Genomic DNA, 16903 nt, shown 5'->3' on the forward strand with positions numbered 1-16903 from the left:
TATCAACATTCTAGTAATAGCAGCTTGTGACTGGTTCATGTCGAAGTAGCCTAGGCTAGATTTAATAGCCAGCCGTATTACATGAGCTCAGACCTGGCTGACATGTTGTTATTGTCTTCTGTGGAATTCATAACATTGTTGGACAGGTTTAAATGCTCTTTGTATCCACAGAGCCAGTTCTTTTTTCCTGTAGTGAACCCTCCAATCAGAAATTGGGAGAACACTCATTTAGAATTCCTGAAGCTGAAAGTGTGTGTGCGTGCGTGTGAATGTGTGCAAGTGTTATTAAACTTCAAGACCATTTATAAGAGGGAGTAGGCATAGTTAAACATTGGGAGCATTTTGTTTCTGATACAGATTGTGTTTATGTCCCTTACAATCAAAGCATAGTATGCTTGTAACTCAATGCACTGCTTTTAAATTGAAAACCTTTCTTTAGGGCCAAATTTGAGCAAACTCTAAATGATTAACTACAGAAAATCATGCGATTAATTGCGATAAATCGTTTGACAGCACTAATAGAAGGGCAACTCCCAACAGGAAGTTGAGACCTCAACTGAGTTACCAAATGTTTAATTTATTTTTTTATCCACGGGCCTACAAAAGGGAGGCCCTCCCCGATATAGACAGACATATGGGGCGTCCCATGAAATGACTGCCTTTTGCATCCCTTTGAAATTTTAAGTATAAAATTGTGCACAAATAGAAATAATATCATAAAAGCCTGTTATATTAAGTGCCCTTTAACCGTTTACCCTCGTGGTAATTGGCCTGTATGGCTAGGGATAAATTGAAATGTTTATTACAGAAGAAATATGAAAATGCATTACCATTGTAGCAATTGAAAGTAGAGGTCGACCGATTTTTCAACGCCGATACTGATTATTGGAGGATTTCGGCCGATATAGATATATATATATAATAATGACAATTACAACAATACTGAATGAACACTTATTTTAACTTAATATAATACATCAATAAAATCAATTTAGTCTCAAATAAATAATGAAACATGTTCAATTTGGTTTAAATAATGCAAAAACAAAAAAGTGTTGGAGAAGAAAGTAAAAGTGTAATACGTGCCATGAAAAAAGCTAACGTTTAAGTTCCTTGCTCAGAACATGAGAACATATGAAAGCTGGTGGTTCCTTTTAACACGAGTCTTCAATATTCCCAGGTAAGAGGTTTTAGGTTGTAGTTATTATAGGATATTTCTCTATACCATTTGTATTTCATATACCTTTGACTATTGGATGTTCTAATAGGTACTTTAGTATTGCCAGCCTAATCTCGGGAGTTGATAGGCTTGAAGTCATAAACAGTGCAATGCTTATACGCATTGTGAAGAGCTGCTGGCAAATGCAGTAAAGTGCTGTTTGAATGAATGCTTACGAGCGTGCTTACCACCGCTCAGTCAGACTGCTCTATCAAATCATAGACTTAATTATAATAAACACACAGAAATACAAGCCTTAGGTCATTCATTTGGTCAAATCCGGAAACTATCATTTCGAAAACAAAACATTTATTCTTTCAGTGAAATACGGAACCGTTCCGTATTTTATCTAACGGGTGGCATCTATAAGTCTATATATTGCTGTTACATTGCACAACCTTCAATGTTATGTCATAATTACGTATAATTCTGGCAAATTAGTTCGCAACAAGCCAGGCGGACCAAACTGCTGCATATACCCTGATTCTGCGTGCAATGAACGCAAGAGAAGCGACAATTTCCCTAGTTTAATATTGCCTGCTAACACGAAATTCTTTTAACTAAATATGCAGGTTCAAAAGAATATACTTCTGTGTATTGATTTTAAGAAAGGCATTGATGTTTATGGTTAGGTACATTCGTGCAACGATTGTGTTTTTTTCGCAAATGCGCTTTTGTTAAAAATCAACCCCCGTTTGGCGAAGTTGGCTGTCTTTGTTAGGAAGAAATAGTCTTCACACAGTTCGCAACGAGCCAGGCGGCCCAAACTGCTGCATATACCCTGACTCTGTTGCACAGAACGCAAGATAAGTGACACAATTTCCCTAGTTAAAAGAAATTCATGTTAGCAGACAATATTAACTGCAGGTTTAAAAATATATACTTGTGTATTGATTTTAAGAAAAGGCGTTTATGTTTATGGTTAAATACACATTGGTGCAACGACAGTGTTTTTTTTCACGAATGCGCTTGTTAAAATCACCCGTTTGGCGAAGTAGCCTGTGATTCAATGATAAATTAACAGGCACCACATCGATTATAAGTAACGCAGGACAAGCTAGATAAACTAGTAATATCATCAACCATGTGTAGTTAACTAGTGATTATGTTAAGATTGATTGTTTTTTATAAGATACGTTTAATGCTAGCTAGCACCTTACCTTGGCTCCTTGCTGCACTCGCAGTCTCCTCGCTGCACTCGCAGTCTCCTCGTGGAGTGCAAAGTAATCGGCCATAATCGGTGTCCAAAAATGCCGATTACCGATTGTTATGAAAACTTTAAAATCCGCCTTAATTAAAATCGGCCATTCCGATTAATCGGTCAACCTCAAACTGTTCCCTTTTAAGAGAAAGGAAAAATTATTCAACCAAAGAGTACAAAACAGTTCACCTGAGAAAAAGGAATCCACGCATTACTGTTTTTATATGCATTTTACATTTACTGTACTTTGCCACATTTGATGACAACAAAATCTGAAAATACTCTGGATACATTCAGCAACATAAGACTATTCCTGGAAAATGTGGGGTAGGTGCAACAAGAGAAAAAGGGTTTGAGTGAGAGGACTAACTGGTGTCTCCAAGTGGCCTCTCCAAAGTGTGCACAGTTCCTAAGCACTTTGAATGCACTTTTCTTTTGATCTCTTAGCTTTGCCGTTGATGAACTAGAGCAAGCACTTGTAGTTGTTTCGTTTGGAACGCATCCCTGCCGTCAGACAATTACTGTTATTTACACAATCAAAAACAGTCCATAATAAATTGCAATCTGGGTCCGTTGGGCATGATTTGAAAGCTTGCCTTACATGACTAACTAAGTTATAAACTAATCTTAAGGTGTTCAGAACAACCAATGGCATGAATCCATGTCATATCAACCACTGTATATCAACCAGTGATCATAAACGTTGACACTGTATTAGACATGAGTTTTATGATATTGAAATGTGAAGTGCACATTTGGACTCACAGGTGTTTGGCTTGCTTGTATGACATCAAAGCAGAATTTATTATAATATTCAATGTCTCATCTTTCAAAATACATTGAGTCATCTTAAATTTACTGCATTTCCATCACCAAAAATTAGCAAAAGTTGCCCAATTATCAGGAGAGAAGGGGCAACTTCTTGTCGTGCGAAGCTCAAGTTCTGAATGTCAGTCAAACCCATACAGAGCTGTGGAGCACAGAGCCAGAGCTCTGACTTCATGTATAGCATGTTACTGTACAGCCACTACGTTCCAATTTAGGTACTCATTAGTGCCCAAATCTTCCATTTTAAACCCCTATATGGGTATGTGTGTAAAGTCAAAAAAAAAATTTGATAGTCAAATTATAGTGCAAAAGCAGGGGAGCTGGTTCTAAAATAATTAGCAATTTTCTGGTGTTTTGTGGTGGAAAAATAGTGCGTCGAGCATAACATGTTACCCATAGTCAGGCTAGAAATGTTTAAACAATTTACATGTTTTAGTGAAGCTTGCATTCAATTGAAAGCTTGAGCCCCCTGTTGCACACAACAAACTTCCCTTCCCCATGTCACATGGGGATTTATAGCTGATTTAAGATGTAGTAGTCAACCCTGTTACTTTATTTGGCACTTAATAAGCACTTACTGTAGTAATCTTCTTATTTAACCTCGTGAGATGGGAAAAGGGTTTCTTTATTAAGTTGAACATGCACTCTTTATAACAGAATGTTCAAATTAAGTGAAATAAAATGTTACTACTCAAAAGGCCCCTAATTGGTGGAATTACCAATATAGTCAGATACACACTCCCTCAAGTGGCAAAGATATTACTTAAGATGGCTACTTACGGTTGACATATTATGTTAATGTTAAATACTTTCAATTCCTCGGTAATGTGCACATACCACTTTGCTATCTATTCTGACATACTGTGAGGTAAGATTGTAATGTATGGCACCATAAAATTGCCACTTTACTGCATATGAGCCAATTATTAACAACAGCCTCCCCTAAAATGCCCCATATTCAGTCCTGCTTGACTAACAGTGTTCTGATACCATGCTTGAATTACTTATTCATCTTACAAACACACACATGGGAGCATATTAATACATTAAAACTGTTCATACATTTACTCTGTCCAACTACACAACTGATGTTTAGGTTATTTTTCCATCAATGAAAAGTGAACTATCCCCAGCTTGAGGTGGAGGGTCAGGGTCTGTATTGGGGGGAGACTGACAGTCCAAGCTGCTTAACTAGACCCTCGCCCTGGCCCCTTGGCCTAGCCCTCCTCATAAACACATTCCTATATTGAACTCTAAACTGAAAGCAGGCAAATATAGGCAGAGGCCTGAGGCAAATATAGTGTATACGTACAGCCACAAATGCTACAACAAAGAGAGCAACCATGTAGACCAGACGAGCGTGCACACACACACAGCGACCTCTGAAATTGTATTAATGGGTGATTAAGTTTAGATAAAAACATTAAAGTGAGATCCAGATATGACTTTGTTGGTACACACACACACACACACACACACACACACACACACACACACACACACACACACACACACACACCACACACACACACACACACACACACACAGTTGAAGTCGTAAGTTTACATACACTTACGTTGGAGTCATCAAAACTTGTTTTCAACCACTCGACAAACTTCTTCTTAACAAACTATAGTTTTGGGAAGCCGGTTAGGACATCTACATTGTGCATGACACAAGTCATTTTTCCAACAATTGTTTACAGACAGTTTATTTCACTTATAATTCACTGTATCACAATTCCAGTGGGTCAGAAGTTTACATACACTAAGTTGACTGTGCCTTTACACAGCTTGGAAATTTCCAGAAAATGATGTCATGGCTTTAGAAGCTTCTGATAGGCTAATTGACATCATTTGAGTCACTTGGAGGTGTACCTGTGGATGTATTTCAAGGCCTACCTTCAAACTCAGTGCCTCTTTGCTTGACATCATGGGAAAATCAAAATAAGTCAGCCAAGACCTCAGAAGAAAAAAAAACGTTGTAGACCTCCACAAGTTTGGTTCAACCTTGGGAGCAATTTCCAAGCGCCTGAAGGTACACGTTCATCTGTACAAACAATAGTACGCAAATATAAACACCATGGGACCACGCAGCAGTCATACCGCTCAGGAAGGAGACGCGTTCTGTCTCCTAGAGATGAACGTACTTTGGTGCGAAAAGTGCAAATCAATCCCAGAACAACAGCAAAGGACCCTGTGAAAATGCTGGCGGAAACAGGTACAAAAGCACTTATTTCCACAGTAAAACGAGTCCAATATCGACATAACCTGAAAGGTCGCTCAGCAAGGATGAAGCCACTGCTCCAAAACCGCCATAAAAAAGCCAGACTATGGTTTGCAACTGCACATGGGGACAAAGATCGTACTTTTTGGAGAAATGTCCTCCGGTCTGATGAAACAAAAAAAATAACTGTTTGGCCATAATGACCATCATTATGTTTGGAGGAAAAAGGGGGAGGCTTGCAAGCCAAAGAACACCATCCCAACCGTGAAGCACGGGGATGGCAGCATCATGTTGTGGGGGTGCTTTGCTGCAGGAGGGACTGGTGCACTTCACAAAATAGATGGCATCATGAGGCAGGAGAATTATGTGTATATATTGAAGCAACATCTCAAGATATCAGTCAGGAAGTTAAAGCTTGGTCGCAAATGGGTCTTCCAAATGGACAATGACCCCAAGCATACTTCCAAAGTTGTGGCAAAATGGCTTAAGGACAACAAAGTCAAGGTATTGGAGTGGCCATCACAAAGCCCTGACCTCAATCCTACAGAAGATTTGTGGACAGAACTGAAAAAGCGTGTGCGAGCAAGAAGACCTACAAACCTGACTCAGTTACACCAGCTCTCTCAGGAGGAATGGGCCAACATTCACCCAACTTATTGTGGGAAGCTTGTGGAAGGCTACCCAAAATGTTTAACCCAAGTTGAGTGTATGAACATTTCTGACCCACTGTGAATGTGATGAAAGAAATAAAAGCTGAAGTAAATCCTTTTCTCTACTATTATTCTGACTTTTCACATTCTTCAAATGAAGTGGTGATCCTAACTGACCTAACTGGGAATTTCTACTAGGATTAAATGTCAGGAATTGAGTTTAAATGTATTTGGCTAAGGTGTATGTAAACTTCAACTGTATATATACACATATAAACTCAGCACAAAAAGAAACGTCCCCTTTTCAGGACCCTGTCCTTCAAAGATAATTCATAAAAATACAAATAACTTCACAGATCGTCATTGTAAAGGGTTTAAACACTATTTCCCATGCTTGTTCAATGAACCATAAACAATTAATGAACATGCACCTGTGGAACGGTCGTTAACACTCACAGCTTACAGACGGTAGGCAATTAAGGTCACAGTTATGAAAACGAAGGACACTAAAGAGGCCTTTCTACTGACTCTGAAAAACACCAAAAGAAAGATGCCCAGGGTCCCTGTTCATCTGCGTGAATATGCCTTAGGCACGCTGCAAGGAGGCATGAGGACTGCAGATGTGGCCAGGGCAATAAATTGCAATGTCCGTACTGTGAGACGCCTAAGACAGCGCTACAGGGAGACATGACGCACAGCTGATCGTCCTCGCAGTGGCAGACCACGTGCAACAACGCCTGCACAGGATCGTTACATCCAAACATCACACCTGCGGGACGGGTACAGGATGGCAACAACAACTGCCCGAGTTACACCAGGAACACACAATCCCTCCATCAGTGCTCAGACTGTCCGCAATAGGCTGAGAGGCTGGACTGAGGGCTTGTAGGCCTGTTGTAAGGCAGGTCCTCACCAGACATCAATGGCAACAACGTCGCCTATCGGCACAAACCCACCGTCGCTGGACCAGACAGGACTAGCAAAAAGTGCTCTTCACTGACAAGTCGCGGTTTTGTCTCACATGGGGTGATGGTCGGATTCGCGTTTATCGTTGAAGGAATGAGCGTTACACCGAGGCCTGTACTCCGGAGCGGGATCGATTTGGAGGTGGAGGGACCGTCATGGTCTGGGGCGGTGTGTCACAGCATCATCGGACTGAGCTTGTTGTCATTGCAGTCAATCTCAACGCTGTGCGTTATAGGGAAGACATCCTCCTTCCTCATGTGGTACCCTTCTTGCAGGCTCATCCTGACATGACCTCCAGCATGACAATGCCACCAATCATACTGCTCGTTCTGTGCGTGATTTCCTGCAAGACAGGAATGTCAGTGTTCTGCCATGGCCAGCGAAGAGCCCAGATCTCAATCCCATTGAGCACGTCTGGGACCTGTTGGATCGGAAGTTGAAGGCTAGGGCCATTTCCCCCAGATACGTCTGGGAACTTGCAGGTGCCTTGGTGGAAGAGTGGGGTAACATCTCACAGCAAGAACTGGCAAATCTGGTACAGTCCGTGAGGAGGATATGCACTGCAGTACTTAATGCAGCTGGTGGCCACACCAGATACTGACTGTTACTTTTTATTTTGACCCTCCCCTTGTTCAGGGACACATTATTCCATTTCTGTTAGTCACATGTCTGTGGAACTTGTTCAGTTTATGTCTCAGTTGTTGAATCTTGTTATGTTCATACAAATATTTACACATGTTAAGTTTGCTGAAAATAAACGCAGTTGACAGTGAGGACGTTTATTTTTTTGCTGAGATATATATATATATATAATAGACCTACAGTAAGCTCCAAAAGTATTGGGACAGTGACAAATGTTTTGTTGTTTTGGCTCTGTACTCCAGCAGTTTGTATTTGAAATGATACAATGGTTAAAGTGCAGACTGTCCGTTTTAATTGTAGGTTATTTTCATCCATATCGGGTATATCGTTTAGAAATTACATAATTTTTTTGTACATAGTCCCCCCATTTTAGGGGACAAAAAGTATTGGGACAAATTCACTTATACGTGTATAAAGTTTAGTATTTGGTCCCATATTCCTAGCACGTAATGATTAAATCAAGTGTGTGACTCTAAAAACTTATTGGATGCATTTACTGGTTTGTTTTGGTTGTGTGCCCAATAGAAATTAATGGTAAATAACATATTGCATTATTGGAGTCACTTTTATTGTAAATAAGAATATGTTTCTAAACACTTCTACATTAATGTGGATGCTACTATGATTATGGATAGTCCTGAATGAATCATGAATAATGAGTGAGAAAGTTAGATGCACAAATATCATACACACCCCCCCAACAAAAAGCTAACCTCCCCTGTTATTGTAATGGTGAGAGGTTAGCGTGTCTTGGGGGTATGATATTTGTCCTGCCGAAATGTGAATTTGGTATAGAGGACACAGGGCGGGGTGCCTTGTAAGGATCCGCCGACGGCGAGTGGGAAATCTGCCCTTACCATCAATATTACTCGCCAACGTACGATCAACCATCAGACAATAAATTAGACGAATATCCTACCAACGGGACATCAAACTGTAATATCTTATGTTTCACCTTATTGTGGCTGAATGACAACATGGAAAACATTCAGCTGGCGGGATATACATTGCACCAGCTAGACAGAACAGAACACTCCGGTAAGACGGACAGGCGGGGATTGTAAACAATAGCTGGTGCAAGAAATCTAAGTCTCTAGATTTTGCTCGCCTGAAGTAGAGCATCTCATGATAAGCTGCAGACCACACTATTTGCCAAGAGAGTTTCTATTTTTTTCGTACCACCACAGACGGATGCTTGAACGAAGACCGCACTCAGTCAGCTGTAAAAGGAAATAAACAAACAGGAAATCCCTCACCCAGAGGCGGCGCTCCTAGTGGCCGGGGATTTTAATGCGTGGAAACATAAATCAGTTTTACCTCATTTCTATCAGCATGTTAAATGCACAACCAGAGCGCCCAAAAAAATACTAGATCACCTATACTCCACACACAGAGACACGTACAAAGCTCTCCCTTGCCCTCCATTTGGCAAATCTGACCATAATTCTATCCTCCTTATTCCTGCTTCCAAGCAAAAATTCAAGCAGGAAGCACCAGTGACTCGGTCTATAAAAAAATGGTCAGATGAAGCAGATGCTAAAATACAGGACTGTTTTGCTAGCACAGACTGGAATATGTTCCCTGGATTCTTCCGATGGCATTGAAGAGTACACCACATCAGTCACTGGCTTTATCAATAAGTGCATCGAGGACGTCCCCCCCCCCAGTGCCTGTACATACATTCCCCAACCAGAAGCTATGGATTACAGGCAACATTCGCAATGAGCAAAAGGGTAGAGCTGCTGCTTTCAAGGTGCGGGACTCTAACCCGGAAGCTTATAAGAAATCCTGCCCTCCGACGAACCATCAAACAGGTAAAGTGCCAATTCAGGACTAAGACTGACTCGTACTACACCTGCTCTGACGCTTGTCGGATGTGGCAGGGCCTGCAAACTATTACAGACTACAAAGGGAAGCACAGCCGCGAGCTGCCCAGTGACACGAGTCTACCAGACGAGCTAAATCACTTCTATGCTCGCGTCGAGGCAAGCAACACTGAGGCATGCATGAGAGCTTCAGCTGTTCCGGGCGACTGTGTGATCACGCTCTCCATAGCCGACGTGAGTAAGACCTTTAAACAGGTCAACATTCACAAGGCCAGGCGGATTACCAGGACGTGTGCTCCGGGCATGTGCTAACCAAGTGGCAGGTGTCTTCACTGACATTATCAACATGGCCCTGATTGAGTCTATAATACCAACATGCTTCAAGATGACCACCATAGTCCCTTTGACCAAAAACACTAAGGAAACCTGCCTAAATGTTTACAGACCTGTAGCACTCACGTCCGTAGCCATGAAGTGCTTTGAAAGGCTGGTAATGGCTCACATTAACACCATTATCCCAGAAACCCTAGACCCACTCCAATTTGCATACCGCTCAAATAGATGATGCAGTCTCTATTGCACTCCACACTGCCCTTTCCCACTTCGAAAAAAAGGAACGCCTACGTGAGAATGCTATTCATTGATTACAGCTCAGCGTTCAACACCACAGTGCCCTCAAAGCTCATCACTAAGCTAAGGATCCTGGGACTAAACACCTCCCTCTGCAACTGGATCCTGGACTTCCTGACGGGCCGCTCCCAGGTGGTGAGGGTAGGTAGCAACATATCTGCCACGCTGATCCTCAACACTGGAGCCCCTCAGGGGTGCGTGCCCAGTCCCCTCCTTTACTCCCTGTTCACCCACAACTGCATGGCCAGGCACGACTCCAAACCATCATTAAATTTGCAGACGACGCAACAGTGGTAGGCCTGATCACTGACAAGACAGCCTATAGGGATGAGGTCAGAAACCTGGCCTGGTGGTGCCAGAATAACAACCTATTCCTCAACATAATCAAGACAAAGGAGATGATTGTGGACTACAGGAAAAGGAGGACTGAGCACACCCTCATTCTCATCGACGGGGCTGTAGTGGAGTAAGTTGAGAGCTTCAAGTTTCTTGGTGTCCACATCACCAACAAACTAGAATGGTCCAAACACACCAAGACAGTCGTGAAGAGGGCACGACAAAACCTATTCCCCCTCAGGAGACTGAAAGGATTTGGCATAGGTCCTCAAAAGGTTCTACAGCTGCAACATCGAGAGCATCCTGAGCCTGGTACGGCAACTGCCCGGCCTACAACCGCAAGGCACTACAGAGGGTAGTGCGTACGGCCCAGTACATCACTGGGGCTAAGCTGCCTGCCATCCAGGACCGCTACACCAGGCGGTGTCAGAGAAAGACCCTAAAAATTGTCAAAGACCCCAGCCACAGACTGTTCTCTCTGCTACTGCATGGCAAGCAGTACCGGAGCGCCAAGTCTAAGACCAAAAGGCTTCTCAACAGCTTTTTCCCCCAAGCCATAAGACTCCTGAACAGATAATCAAATGGCTACCCGGACTATTTGCATTGTGCCCCCCCCCACCCGCCAACCCCCTCTTTTACACTGCTGCTACTCTGTTTATCATCTATGCATAGTCACTTTAACTATACCTACAGGTACATATTACCTCAATTAGCCCGACTAACCGGTGCCCCGCACTCTGTACTGGTACCACCTGTATATAGCCTCTCTACTGTTATTTTACTGTTTTTTTTTTTAAACTTATCTATTGTTTCTCTAATACCCATTTTTTACTTTACTTTGCACTGTTGGTGGGCTTGTAAGTAAGCATTTCACTTTAAGGTCTACACCTGTTGTATTCGGCGCACGTGAGAAATAAACTTTGATTTGAGCTTTTCCTTTTTTATTAATTTGTTAAACTTTCTAAAAACATAATTCAACTTTGGCATTATGGGGTATTGTGTGTCGGCCAGTAACATAAAATCTAAATTTCATCCATTTTAAATTCAGGCTGTAACACAACAAAATGTGGAAAAAGTCAAGGCGTGACGAATACTTTCTGAAGGCGCCGCAGCATTAAAATCACTTAACCTTCACTCTGATTTCAAAAGTACCAACTCAAACTATCAGCGACGATATTGATCTCATGCTCTGACACTTCTAGGTTTGTGGCTTATCCTGCTTCTCCACCACATTGCTCTCTGCGTCATTCCCCATTGGCCTTTATCTCTTCCCCTGGGTTCCATGCCGTTCCATATCATCTGCTTTTTCTCAGGGAGATCGCTTAGGCCTACTGTTTGTTATGGTTAGCTGTCCCTCGCCATCGCCACAACAGGCCCTCGGCCCTACTTCCTGTAAGCGAGCCCAGATAACACACGCAGTGGCGAGTTCACTCAGTCACTCGGTTATCCATCTCCTGGCCTGGCGACAATGGGCAAATCACACTGCTCCATGCCAGTGTGCCACCACATCACTCCACTTTAAAGGAAGATGTCATTTCCATGAGGTTTGTGGCTGAGCGGAGCCACTAAGCTAAAACATCCTGACCTGTCTGTCTGACTGTGTCGGTCTGCCCATAGGGCCACAGCTGAAATGCTCTCTCAGTTACACAACATGGGACATGGTGGCACCTGTCACAAACCACTAAGCTCAAAGATATGTTTTTTCTCTTACAAACACTAGGCTAGGCTGCTTTTGACTGGCTATTACATAAAGCCTATGTTCTTCAAGTGAGTACATAGGAAGACTGATTTGTAGGCCCTGTGTCCTACTGATTATTTTTCTTAAGTCAACATGGTCTATAACTTTAGGCTATAAGCCCATCTTTAAGATGAGTTGTTGCCTTATTTGAACAAGCCTACAACTCAAGCTGTGCCCTGAACTGCCCTTTCCCTCTCCTCCTAAACTCTCCTTTTCACTATGACCCATTTTAACATGTTGGGTTTTAACGCTCCCTAATGAAAGCTAAGCCACTTTCCAAATCAGTTCCCCCTTGAATTACAATTAGACATTTTCAAGTTCAAGTACACCGTGTAAAATTCCTTTCACAATCAATGATGGCCAGGGTGACGGTGTTGTACGTATAAGATAAGTCACAATGTAGCCCAAAGATGTACATTAAAAGAAAGCACTATAAGTAGGTGGATAAACCATAAGTATGTAATGCATAGGCTATGACTTAACTGAATAACATCTAGGCATTTGATTTACATGACAAAAATGCAGCACATGTGACAGCCCCTGAGACCACATGGTCAGGGGGAGAGCTGAGCACAAACTCAACATGCTGTGGAGTGGAGAGAAGAAAAGCTAAAAACAAGGTGTGTTTAAAGACTCACTGAGTAACCTCTGCAAATCCCTCTCCCCACCTAAAGCTCAATGGTGGCTGAGAGAAACTAAAGTACAGGCACTTACAACAAGACTGCAAAACAAGTAGCTACCTATTCACTCATTCCCAAACACAAATAGCCAGAGGCCTTTGCCCCCCCCCCCCCACTCATTACTCAGAAAACACACACACACCACAGTAACCTGAAGGTAAACAACTAGCTCAAGTCAAAAGAAAAGAGAAGGAGAGAGAGAAATGAAGATTTAAAAAAAAAAGTGACCCAGTAAGAGAGACACGCACCTGAAGCCCAGCTCAGCCTAGCGTTGGCCTGTGTGTGTGTGTGTGTGTGTGTGTGTGTGTGTGTGTGTGTGTGTGTGTGTGTGAGAGAGACGTAAAGGAGCCCGGCAGTCAGTCAGTCAGAGGAGGAACACGCAGGTGCCAGGCAGCAGCCTCATGGACTGGGCTGAGAGCAGAAGAAGTAGCTGCAGTCCACAGACAGAGCACTAACTCCTCTGACAGGGTTCTGGGAGAAGCAGAACACCGTCAAGAGCTTTCCATTCCACAGGCAGGCTTGCTCTCTCTCCTTTTTCCTGCACTCTCTTTCACCGAGCTCTTCTGATCTCGCACATTTGCTCACGCGGAGGTACTCTAATCACCTCCCTCACAGACAGAAAAGAAACGTATGGCACTGGGAGAAGGACAGCCCACCACAGAGAGAAAAAAAAAAAAAGGGGGGGGGGGGTTATGAAATCAGTCCCCCAGGCACTGTGAATGGAGAAAGGGAGACTGTGGCAGCGAGAGGACAGTTCACAACGAGAGACCCCTCGTGGAGGAGCCTTGGGGAGCTTAGCAGCGAGCACGCTTTAGGAACGGACATCCCGCATGCTTTACTGCACACAGGACTACCCCCTCTCTCCCTGGCAGAAATGGTTTGCTCCATGAGAAGCTGCTCAGTCACTGTTGCAGAGTTCCTCCCCCCTGAAATATAGGACACAACAGGAGAATGTATACAGTTCTCCTGAAAGCACTAACACAGGCCTAACTGGGTCTGTACTGTATGACTCAATGCACCGCTTTATCTTCACTGTACTGTATTCTGAATGCTCTGCAAACCGGATTCAAATTACAGCAGTCATCAAAACAGAAGCAGTTGTAGAATTAAGGCACATCCACATATGTTGTGTGAAATGTTCAAGGGACCTCAAAACGTGGGTCAGTACAGTAAGATAGAGGCAGAGACACAGATTGTGTCATTTTAAAATAGCAACAGTATACAGACAGAATGCCAACCATTCTGTGTTTGTTTCACGCCTCATTTGGCTACGTCTCCATAGAAAGACACACACACCCCCCCCCCCCCCCCACCACATTACCAATCTGATCCTCCTCATCATCGTCGCTAGAGCCGCACTTTGGCCTCTTGCGTTTTTCTGTCCGAAAGGCCGGTCCGGGTTGGGTCAGAGCTGGCCCTTCACCACTCACCAGACCCCCAGGTCTCATGTCTCCCTCTCACAGGCCCTCATTCTTCAGCTAGTCCCCCTCAAATCAGCCTGCCTGGCTGTCACACACACACACACACACGCAGACATATCTGCTCACACTTCCAGACCTGCCCTTCTCCTGCCCCCTCTAAGGCATCCACTTCCTAGTTCCTAATGAACATCAGGAAATGTCAATGGGTCATGGGTATAGTGCCATGCTGCTCTGTGCAGCAACACGTGTGTATATGTGTAGCGATAGGCCGTAAATCGCTCCCCGCAAGCTCCAGCTAGGTGAGCCAGGTGGTAGCTATGCCTACGTGATTGCCCCTACCTACAGCTAGGGCGGATATAGGGACAGCCTCAGGAACAGGGAAACCAGACTGGCCCCCTGCCCCTCTCAGAGTATTGTTCCACACTCTCACTGTTTACACCCCGATTTAGGATGTTTACACAGAGGAGGAAATGGCCCAGTGCAGTCAGACCTCTACAGCACTGCTACAGTGCAGCAGCAGTCCTCTCCTCTCCTCAGGCTCCTAGCAGTGAGGCCCAGCCTAGGATACTACAGTACAGCAGCCTGCCTGCCAGAATGGCAAGGGGCCACAGCCAAAGTTATGGCTACAGTTCTGGTTGGCTGAGGCCTATGGCCGGGGATGATGTAACATATTATTCTTGGCTAAAGTTTATGGATAATGGCACAGATTATGGCTATGGTTATTGTAACAGTTATGGCTGGGCCATGGGCGTGGGTTTGGGCTAAGGCAATGGCCGTAGCGTGAAGGGACACTTTTATGGCTTATGGCACCACTTAAAACTGCCGTTATGGCTTTACAGACACTTAAGGCAACAGTTATGACTACTGTTATGGCAACAGCTAGTACAGCTAAAATATGGTACCAATTACGGCTAAGGAATTGGATACGGTGCGACTAGTTCTAAACTTTGACGGCCCGATGTAAAGTTATGGCTTCAAACCTTTTTACATAACAGGATCCCTGCAGTACAGAACCAGTGCATCAGTGGCACATATCATGCACTCACTCTATGATAACAGGCCAGGTATACAAGCAGCATTGCGCAGTCCCACTGATTTAATGACCCCTCTTAGCTTAATGATGAGACAGAGGAGACGATAAGAAGCTCATCAATACAATGCTCAGATCCTTGTCAGACATCTGGTGAGCTGTGAGTGTGACCCGCTAGGTGATTAGAGTAGAGAGTTCTGCCGTGGTGTGAGACTAGGAGCAGTTTTGAAGACAGACAGACAGACAGACAGACAGACAGACAGACACACAGACACACAGACACACAGACACACACACACACACACACACACACACACACACACACACACACACACACGTGGAGCAGCAGGACGGGGGTGAGAAGTCACGGGCCTGAGGTGCAAACTGAGGCAGATGTACTGTGTGTGTGTGACATCTCACACTGTTTCACTAGCACTATAGCCCTCAGAGAAAAACACTCAATCTCATGAAACTACCATTTGGGCTGAACTAATTGGCTCTCTTAAAATTTGACTGAGGACCCATTAAAACGCTGACAGGGACAGACTCATCTCATGGTGAGGCAGCGAAGAGACATTGTCCGCTAACTCAGCCACTTTTCTAAACAACTCAGCCACTTTTCTAAACAACTCAGAAGACTGTATTGATTCATTAATTGACTTAAATAAGGCAATTCTGTTGACCTAACCCATGGTCATGAATGTGTAGACAGTACTCTTCACACTCTTTAGTTATTGATGCACTTAGCCTAGATGTAGGTTTAGGCCAAGCTTCAGTTGGGAAATTTGGTTAAAAAAGGGGGGAACTCTTTTTGCTAGAATTGTTTTGGAGTGTTGCCTTGGAAACCCTGAAAAAATAGATATCTTACCTCAAAATCCAATAAATTATGGGGTGGGGTTGTTTACCTATAGGGAGTAACAGTATTAACACTAATATCATACCCTGTACTTACCTATACTTAGCTATAGTTTAACAGTAGAATATAATTGCCGCACTTCCAGAAACTGTATTTTAACTGTGGCACTGTCACAACATTCACTTTGTTTTGTCTTTGTACAGCTGTCAAATGACCAAAAACACTTGGGTCAAAAGTGCACGAGCGACTGTGGCAGGAGAGTTTCAATAGCAGGTATGCATGTACCACAAAGCCTACTTCATAATGAACCAGTTTTCTAAAAAGGACTGTGTTTGCTATGCTAAAAGTAGACCTTCGAGATTTAAGGTTCAAAGGAAAACCAAAAGGAAATACAAGACAGCCCTTAAACCATACAAAGATTATGTAATCCACTTGTGTTAAATACATAATCACTGTTAATGTAAATGTCACGACGTAATTTGCCTTGGTGTTTTTCTAACGGAAAAATACTTAAACTTCGCCATAGGAAATATACAATATCCTGAAATGAATATAAATATGAAGTTCTACAAATGATTTAGTTATGCACCCAACATACAGTAATTGATTCAGTAGATTTCATTGCGCAGTACCATACAGTAGATGAGAGGGAGC

At 43.2% G+C, this 16903-nt stretch overlaps 1 protein-coding gene across 4 annotated transcripts in view; it reads right to left on the reverse strand.

The window, feature by feature from the left end:
• LOC106607631 (nuclear receptor coactivator 1) overlaps nucleotides 1–16903 on the reverse strand; it is a 96022-nt gene that overhangs the window by 71119 nt on the left and 8000 nt on the right. Inside the window, exon 1 of one of the 4 annotated variants that reach the window (XM_082976920.1) lies at nucleotides 13191–13572. The exons of the other annotated variants lie outside the window; for them this stretch is intronic. The gene's annotated coding sequence lies outside the window, so the exon portion shown is untranslated. Of the gene's footprint in view, nucleotides 1–13190; nucleotides 13573–16903 lie in introns of those variants that run through there. 4 annotated transcript variants of the gene reach the window in all.

The sequence above is a fragment of the Salmo salar genome, chromosome 06 (assembly GCF_965601325.2).
Source record: "Salmo salar chromosome 06, fSalSal1, whole genome shotgun sequence".
NCBI classification, from domain to species: Eukaryota; Metazoa; Chordata; class Actinopteri; order Salmoniformes; family Salmonidae; genus Salmo; species Salmo salar.